Source organism: Chelmon rostratus, chromosome 2, assembly GCF_017976325.1.
Source record: "Chelmon rostratus isolate fCheRos1 chromosome 2, fCheRos1.pri, whole genome shotgun sequence".
Lineage (NCBI taxonomy): Eukaryota > Metazoa > Chordata > Actinopteri > Chaetodontiformes > Chaetodontidae > Chelmon > Chelmon rostratus.
Genome location: NC_055659.1, coordinates 1,893,409 through 1,903,649, shown reverse-complemented (window position 1 = coordinate 1,903,649; position 10,241 = coordinate 1,893,409).

Here is a 10,241-nt window from a genome sequence, read left to right as displayed (position 1 = left end):
CTTATATACACAAGGAGGGATCACTAATGACACACAGGTGGAAACAATCAGACAACCACAGAGACGGAAAACACAGGAAGTAAAGTAACCCAAAGACACATAACATGAACCTTCACAAGGAAACTTCAAGACAGTTTTTCCACAAGCCGACATGTGATGTTGCTTAGAACTAATTTTTACATGTCCTTGGTCGTAGCTTAGCATGTTAGCCTGCGAGCATCTGATAATTAGCTGATATGGCTGAGGCTGATGGAGGACTGTCATCAGTTCTGCAGGAACCAAAGCAGCTGACAAACTGACATGAACAGTTAGAGACATGAAGACTCTTTTGGACACATTTTGTTGGAAAGCCATCCAGCAGTTATTGTGGGGGATTTCGGTCTGGACCAAAGTGGTGGACCGGCTGACCCACAGCCATCATTGCTGCTAACGTGGCTAAAAGCTGAAGCAGAGAAGAAAAGAGGGATGTGAGAGGAGAGGTCACAGTTCTGAGGGAGACATTCTGAGAAGCAGTAGTTTTCTATTTAATTTTCTATCAATAACGTGTATTAACCCTGAAGATAAATAAAGACGAAGAGAGGAGGAGGAGGAGGCGCAGACTGAGAGACACTTTGATCTTCAACACCTCCTCTTCTCTCACTCTCATTTTCCTCCCACTCATCTCCCCCCTTCCTTTCACACTCGAGTATCTGACTCTTTTTGTCTGTCTATAGCTCTTTCTCTCCTCCTCCCTGTGACACTCACACAGCATCAGCGGCTGCCATCACTTCAGCGCTGATCCGTCCTGACGGCGCCTGGCGGGTCACATGACCTGGACTCAAACTCGAGGTACGCAACTGAAGACTCCAGACTTGATTTAAAATAATAATGATAATAATAATCATAATAAACTTCATTTGTGAAGCACCTTTTTTATAAGAAATGCAGCTCCAATTGAGAAATAAACTGCCTCATAGAAAATGACAGAATAAAGACAAAAACAGGGAAAGAAAATGAATTAATGGAGAATAAAACCCACTTGATGACAACAGTATTAACAAGATAAAATTAGAGAGCATAGGAAAATAAATAAAACCATCTGAACAATGATAGTAATAAATAAATAAAGATAAAAAATGAAGACGCCAGTTTCAGGCCTGTATCAGGATGATCCTGGTCCATTAAGGGTTTTGTATACAAGGAGGAGGACCTTAAAATCAGTCCTGAGTGTTACAGGAAGCCAGTGCAGAGCAGCTAAAACTGGACTCACGTGGTCTCTCCTCGTGGTTCTGGTTCATGGGGGGGCTGCAGAGTTTTGACTGATCTGAAGTCTCTCATTGTTTTTCTTCTGGAGGTCAGTAAATCATGTGTCACAGTGATCGAGTCGTCTTGAAATAAAGGCGTGAATCAGTTTATCAGCATGTTTGATTTATAAATGGTGCTTTAGCTGTTTTGTTTAATGTGGAAAAATAAAGTTTTCGTCACCTTGTTGATGTGAGAGTTGAATCTTAGATCTGAATCCAGGTTAAAACCAACCTCAGATTTAATCCAGTCAAACAGCATCTCTCTTTCAGTTTCAGGGCCGACTAGCAGGATTTCAGTTTTGTCCTCATTTAACTTGAAGAAATTATTGCTCATCCTTTGATTTATTGCCAGCAGACAGTCAGGAACAGAGTCTGTAGCTGCAGCATCATTTGGTTCAGCACAGATGTGCATAACTATAGAAACATGATGACCAATCAGCTCCCTGCAACCCCAAAACAGGTGTAACATTTCTCAGACACATGATCTCCACGACTGACGTCAAACTTTCTGCCTTTGATAAATGTTTGACACTAAAACCACGTGGTTCAAGAGCAGCTTTCGTTTTACTTTGCGAGCGCCTTGGACAGGCGTTTGAGGCTCGTCTTTACTGGACCGGTACACGGTTAGTGTGATTCTTGACAGTCGTTGACGTAAATCCAGAAGACATATTTGTTGCTTAATTCGGAGGACTTGTGGTTTTTCAGAGTGAATCTTCCAAATATACAGAATCATAAACAAAAAAGATTTCCTCTTTCTGGCAGTATTCAAGCCTGTACGATGCACATATGCAAAAAAAGGTGCAGAAAAACTGGCTTCCTCTCAGACCAGACACCGAACCATCGTCCTTACCCACAATCCTCCCTGCTCGCTCGCAGCGTGTGAATAAACACCATCTGAGAAGAGCGGGGAGCCAGCAGCCCCACAACAGCTCTCATTAACATCCAGCATGAATCTTCTCCTCACCCAGCTCTCCCTCTCTGCCCTCCTCATCCCCCTCTTCCTCGCCTCCTCACCTCACTCAGCTGTTCACCTTCCCAACACCTCCTTCCCACTCTCGTTCCGCGATCATCTGTCAGCTCAATGAAGCAGTCTGTCAGCCGGCCGGGCAGAAGGTTTCTCAGGCTTTCTTCACGTCTTTGTTTCCTCTTTTACAGCGAGCGTTTCACTCCTTTAAACCTCTGCCTCCTCCTCTAACTGTTCTCTCCTCTCGTTTACTCCTCATCACTCTCTCCTGATGTCTCCTGTTTCCAGCCAGTCAGATTCAGCCAATTCACACCTCCCTCTCCCTCCTGTTCAGATATGACAGCTTATAATTTCTGGGTTGTGACCCACTTTTCGGCAGCATGTTGACATGTTCTGTCCTGGTCCAGCCCTGAAACTCCTTCTGCTCTGTAGCCTTCAGCGTCAGCAGACATTTACTCACCGCTCGGGATGTGATGTAACTATCGAGTGAGCGTTCATGAGTAGCCAGTAAACATTCATACAGAGCTGCTGCAGGATGTACCGAGCAACCAATGGCTGAGTTCAACATATCACCTTAAAAGATGATGAACTTGTTCCTGCTGCCCCCAAATGGTTAAAAAAGCAGTTTTTATAGGTTTAACCATTAGAACTTGGAGCCTAACCCCAAACCCTAAACTCCACCTTATTCTTATCCTAAAGGGCCGGTCTAAAGTCAGTAAGTACAGTAAATAATCTGTGAGCTTTCATTACCTTAGAATGAGCTCTGTATATCTACAGAGTCCGCCATGTTTCTACAGTGGCCCAGAATAGACAAACCAAACACTGACACCAGAGAGAAGCCTACATGTTTGAAAAGGAAGGGTGAGGCTGGGGTGAGACGGAGGGTGAGGCAGTTATTCAACTCGATGCCACTAAATCCTCCTGGTCCTTAAACCTTAAACCTTAAAAAGTCTTGGCCAAAATGTCCTCACACACACACACACACACACACACACACACACACACACACTCACTGCCTTGATGACTGACTGATGACTGCTGTGTGTGTACGTGTATCTGCCTCTGTGCATATAGGTGTGTGTGTGTGTGTGTGTGTGAACCCTTGGAGGGATAGTGGTTGCCATGGCGTCAGCTGTGGGGCCTCCGATTCTAATAAAAGAAAGCAATTACTCTCAGCCAATCACACGATAGAAAGAATCCCTCACTTACCTGCCTCGTCCAATCACGTGTGAATGTGCAGCTCATTAATGGACAGACAGGCTGGCTGATGAGGACGAAGCTGCTGCTGTCCTTCCTGTTTCCTTCTGGCTTGTTGCTGACAAAGGTCAGTGTGAGTGTGTGTGTGTGTGTGTGCGTGCGTGTGTGTGTGTGTGTGTGTGTGTGTGTGTGTGTGTGGAAACAAAGAGAAAACAGTGAACATGATAAAGATTTTTTGTCAAATTTCCATCATGAGACATTTTTAAAGCTCTATGTTGATGTTTCCTGAAATTCGCTCACTAGCTTTTTTTTTTTTTACTGTGAGCTGGATGAGATTGGTTCACGGTATGTTTAGCCTAGCTTAGCACAAACACTGGGGAACAGTGGTAAACTTCCACCTACAAACAGCTAACAGAGCAGCTAACAACATCTGCATCCACAGCAGTGTGTTTCTCAGTCTTCTTCTAGTTTCTGTCATTTTTCTGCTTCGTCCCGACAGGTAGTCGAGTCATACAGAAACATAAGTGATGAAGATGAAGATGGTAAGACGTTTTCTGCCACCTCGGGTGAATTCATGTGTGTTCCCGTCGCTTCATCGTGACTCTTTCCACCGGCGGTGCACGGTGGAACAGTCAATAAACAGCAGCAGAGTTTAAGATAAGATCAGTAACCACGATGGTCGAGGTCTGGGGGGCGGCCGTCTATACAGAGGGGGGGCGTAGACGTCCAGCAAAACGTGGACTGGTGGCTGGAGAGGTGCCAGTTCACCTCCTGGGTACTGCCGAGGTGCCTTTGAGCTCAGGCTGCCTTTTTATCGTCTGTTTGTTCTTTTTCCACACCTCCTTTTTATTCTTGCTGTTATTGCTGTCTCTAACATCTTAATTTCCCAATGTGGGATCAATAAAGTTATATCTTATCTCTCATCTTATCTTAATGAATATCAACAACAGAGAGCAAGAATCAAACTTCCCCAATGAGGGATTAATAAAGTACTTTCTTCTTCTCCTCTTCATAAAAATGTTGCACAACTTTGAACTGACTTTCCAGATAATCATCAATCAGCAGGTGCATGTTTCTATTCACTACTGGTATGTGAATGAGAGAAACTGGGGGCAACAAGAGAAACAGCTGGTGGAGCTAATCCTCCAGAAGAAGCACCACAAAAGAAAAACCACCACAGAAGAAGAAGAAGACACGAGATGACATCACTAAAAGAGCTCCAGTCAGATTATGTGACCGTCTGCTCGTCACAGATCTGATGACATCATGTTTACTCCCTCAAACAGAGTTTTGGACCTTTGCTTCAGACCTGTTAGCAAATCCACTGATCATTCTGATGGAATTTGATGCATAATATCCATAACAAATATACACAAAACACAATACAAGGACCACGTAATTAACACAGCTTAGGTTATATGAAGACAAAAAAAGCAAAAGCAAACAAAATGAGTGGTTTTCCCTCCAGTTTCTGCTGTTTTTCTGTGTCCAGATCACACCAGAAAGAAAGGAAACCACGCCTCCCTGCTCTCACTGGCCAGAATCTCCTCGACAGTCAACAGTAACTGTCCCGAAAGATGAAACACAGTCAACACGTCCTGCATATGAGACGCAGAGAGATCTGGTCTGACTTGGTCATGGTCGTCATGGTTATACACACATCCATCCCACAGGAGGGAGGACGCTGACGTGTCTGCAGCAGAAGCTTTAACAGAGCAAACATCAGAGGTGTAAACCACCTGTCTGTCATCATCACGTGACCCGCCAGTCATGTGATCAACACATCACACATGATGCCAGTGAAACAAATAAATGTTAATCAGTGTGACTGTGGCTTGTTTCTTTCCTTCAGGGCAGGTGAGAGGTGAGATGGGAAGTTGCTGGTTTGAATTCTATACTTGGTTCAGTGACTCAGACTCTCTCCTGAACTTTAGCTGCTTCTGTCCAGCTGCTTTTAGCCTGAACTTTGCTCGTCGCTCGTCACCTCAGGGGAACACATGTTATCCTGTAACGTGGAAGTGTGCAGTCAACGTACCTGGAAACAAGATGAAGAACTCTGTACGCCTCCTATTATGAAACGCTTTGGAGTCTAAAGATAGACAGACAGACTCCAGCTGTGAGCTGGCCCACTGAACTCAATCTGCAGTTTGCAGGAAATGGAAGGAAAGAAATCTCGGTGGAGGATGATGATGCTCCTGAACATGTGAGTTTGTTTGTGTTGCACCTCCAAAATAAACTTTATACAGTAAGTCCTCAACAAAAGACAATTTGTAGCCAAAGGTCAGACAAAAGTCCAGCACACAGTTCGCATATTTGTTCAATTTCATTTAAAAAAAGCAACGTTTCAATCCAACAGAGATCTTCGTCAGTTATTGTCCAATCAGAAAGCATAACGAGCAAAATATCTGTACACTTTTATCCGGCAGGTGGTTGTGATGTTGATGACTGACAGACTGGAGCGTTCAAAGCACAGCACACTGTGTGACACTATAACATGTTCAAGGGACAAAACGTCTCCATGAAACACACCAAAGGACATTCAGAAAAAAAAAATCATTAAATTATTAACAATTTAGTTGTTAAATAAATGTTGAATCCACTAAAGATTCAGCAAAATGGAAATCAACCAAAAAGTAAACAATTATCATAGGAACATAGAAAAACAAGAACAAGCAGTGATAGTATGATAATTTATCACCAGTCCAAAAGGGTCTAAAAGGCAAAAACAGTTAAAACAGCTGTGCTGCAGATGCTCTGCTGTGTAAGTGAATATTTAGACCACAAGGTGGCAGCACTGACTCGTCCTTCACTGAGAGAGTTCTCACAGAAACTAAAAACTGATGAAACACGCATGAAGATCAGAAGATGAGAGTAAACTGGAGGCAAAGCTTCCACACACACACAATGACTGTGACTGTCACTCAGTTCAGCCTCATTCACAGATCAGGAACGGCACACTCACAGATCAAGCTTCATCATGAAGGTTAAGATTTTTACAGCATTTCTCCTCAACCTTATTTCTGACCCGTGAAACCTGTATGATCAGTGATATTTAAAGTGAATGAGCCAAGAGAATGAAACCAAAGTGATCTCAGGTGGTTGGTGGAAGACTGATGAAGCCGGTTTGAAGCCACATGATGGATCTCGCTGCCATAAAGACTCTAATTATTTCTTTGTGTAAATTATTTTTTCTTGCCTGCTGCTTGCTGCTCTACTGGGGATTAATAAAGTACATCTTATCTTATCTTATCTTATCTTATCTTATCTTAACTTAACACCTCAGTGTATTTCCACTAGGGGGCACTGTGTCGTCACTTCAGCATCTCATGAGAACTGACAAACTAATGTAGTTGTTCAAAACAAATATTACACATGAACACACTTTTTTCTTTAACTTTGATATTGAAACAAATAATAATTTATAATAATAATAATAATAATTTGTGTGTGTACATGCAAGTTTCTGTTCAACTTGACATTTTGAAACATGTCTCTAAATAACGTTCAGAATAACTCCAGACTTCAGACAGGAAGAACGAGTGTATGTTTAATGGTGGTTGACCTGAATTCATTAATTCATTGCATCTAAACGCTGCCTCCATGAGTGTGACACCAGTCGAGTGTGGAAGCAGTCAAAGCAGCGAGTCACCGGCTGCAGACGACAGGTGAGGTGAGTGATGAAAGCAGCAACAGGTGGAAAACAAGCTAAAGAAGAAGCACAAGACAAACCCAGAGAGAGAGGAGATGCAGAAAGAGGACGGCAGACGGGTGGACTGAGACAACACGGGTCACTGATAATCACAGCTCTGGAGAATTAACTGTTGAGACATACGGCATCATGAGTCATGTGTCTTCTATGCATCACAAACACACCACAGCCACAAGCTGCATGTTTGTCGTCATATCTGAGCTCCACATGCATGCAGGTGGGTTACCTGTGGTTTTACACTCTGGAATAAAGCAGAAAACATGAAGAGAAGAAGTCTGAAGGAGCGATAACAGAGTCAGATTCTCTGACTTTGTGGTTTATCTCTTTATTTCTGCTGATTTTCACAACATATTTGTTGAGGCATTCATGTGAATCCGCTCATAGAAACTAATCCCGGCGCTGTGGCGGTTAAAACAGCAGCAGCTCTGTGTTTGTTCAATACTTTTCCATCAGAGGCGTGTTGATTGAGCTGTCTGTGCAAGAAAGGCGGCAAATATTTGGTTTATTTGTTGACGTCATGTACTTTACGTGTCCTCACAACACAGAAACATCAAAAGAAGATTCTGAAGTGAGGTCACGAAGGTTTTTACTCTATGAACCAGAGAAAAAGAGAAATTAGGAGAAAAATAGTGTCGGTGTTAATTAACTGAAGATGTGTTTTTATTGCTCTCAGTCGGCGCTTCTGTCTCTGACATCACATGACTGATACTCTGTTTGTTTTGAAGCTGTTGTGCTAATAAAGTTTCACACACACATTACTTGGCTTTGAGCCCTTATTAAGTTCCAATACATCCAAAACAAAAGGCGAAGCGCCGCCTGCCAAGCTGAACACGCCCAGTGGAGCGGACACTCAGCTCTCTACTATTTCTGTTCACGTCAACAACCTCAAGACAGAGTTTCAGCTGTTTGAGTGAGTCAGCCGCGGGAGCTGAGGCTCATTTGGGTCCATCTGAAAGGTTTACGTCAGAGTTTAAAACAATGGCTTGGTTTCTTTTGAGGGGGAATCCGAGGTTCTTCCAATACGCTTCAATGAAAGCACTCACTGCCACGTCTAACATCTTATCAAGGCAACTCTGTGCATCACCTCTCATGCACACTGTGATGTACAATGCCTCAATAAGACACAATAACGTGAGTAAAACAAGACAGATATTAACAACTGAACAAACTGAGGTGAAGACATCGTTTCCACGACGCTGTGTTTTAATCACATTAAGCTTTAAAGTGAAAATCAACCATATCAGCAATAAAGACAACGACTGGTGGCTTGTTGATTGACACCAGAAGAAAAAGGTGTGTACGACGGCTGAAAACAGAACAGGAAGTGAACTAATCGTTCATCTTTTATAGCCTGGAGGAGCCAGAGGCCGACCAGGTGAGCTACGTTCAGCCAATCAGCCTGCTGCCTTCACAAATACCCATCAAACTCTGAGCTGGCTGATGGTGGAGCAAACAAACGGGATTAAAATGATCACAGATCAACACCAGACATGACAGATTACACACAGATTACACTGGACCTTATACAGGGTGAAAATAGTCTTTACACACCTGTACACAGACAGGTGTGCAGGAGAACAAGTGCTGTGAGATGTGTGAGACACATCTTATCTATCTTTCTATGCTAGAAAGTGCACAGCAGAATACAACAACATCTACATGCAGATTACCACTAATGAAGTAACTTAAAAGGAATCAAAGTTATTATCCTGTCACATTAAAGCTGCTGTGCGTTGTTCAGTTAGTCAGCAGATTGTGTTCATGCACAACAAATATGATGAACGGATTAAAGAGCCGCTTGTGTTGTTTAAAACTCTGTGATCAGAAAGCTGTGATCAGCTGGCAGACAGGCTGAGAGTCTGGAGCTAAATCCAGATTAGAAAGTTTAAACCTGCCCCAGACTGCTGAGAGGACAAGAAACCAGGTTTCCTGCCACACACACACACACAGACACACACAGACACACACACACACACACACACAGTAGAGAAGTAAAGAGTATAAAAACGTTCATGTTCAGGGTCTCAACGGGCAAAGGCAGCTCAAAACACAGACCGTCAAGGACACTCACTGATACTGTATACACACACACACACGCACACACACGTCTGATAGTGTATGTACACACACTCACTCAGCAGAAAATAGCTCTGAGAGGCAGGAAGAGCGCCGCGTCCTGAAGATAACATCAACATACACAACAATCAGAGTCTGGGTGTGCGTCTGACGCTCTGTGAAGAATGACATCATCGTCACTGACACAGTGAAAAGTGTGTGTTAGACATAAAATCTTCAGCTGTCAGAAAGCCTGATTACACATGAGAGGAAGCTAATAACACACAAACTCAGCTCCAGAACAGTCTGGACTCAAACACATGAACTAAACCAGAATCAGTCATTAACAATCAATCTGTGTTTACTGAAGTTTCCTGAAGTGTTCCTCAGTCCAGGTGTTAATCTCTTTATCCAATCATGTGTTCACAAAGTGTTGAACCTCGCTCCATCCTCGCTGTGAACCACTGAGCCTGTCAATCATGATACTATCACCTGTTACCAATCAGCCTGTTTACCTGTGGAATGATCCAAACAGGTGTTTTTGGAGCGTTCCACATCTTTCCCAGTCTGTAGTTGCTCCTGTCCCAACTTGTTTGAAACATGTTGCTGCATCAGATTCAGAATAAGCAGAAATTTACAAAAATCAATGAAGCTGATGAGGTCAAACAGTAAATATATGGTCTTTGTGCTGTTTTCAGTTGAGTTTATATCAAAAAAGATCAGCAGATCATGACAATCTGTTTTATTGATGTTTTACGCAGCGTCACGTCGTGTTTTGAAATTGCGGTTGTACAAAATGTCTCATTATTTTAAATTTACAGCATATAAAAAATATATCAGTGTGAAATGTACATTTAAGCTGTTTTCAGGTGCCAGAGCAGCTAAAAACTCCAGAGAAACACACAGTTAGTAGCTTTCCCACGTCAGTCGTCAGTCTCAGGGCGAAGACTCTTGACCTGTTCTGGATTATGACGAACATGCCTGAAGTCCTGCAGAACAGGCTGAGCTCAGTGTTTGACTGTGTGTGTAGTGA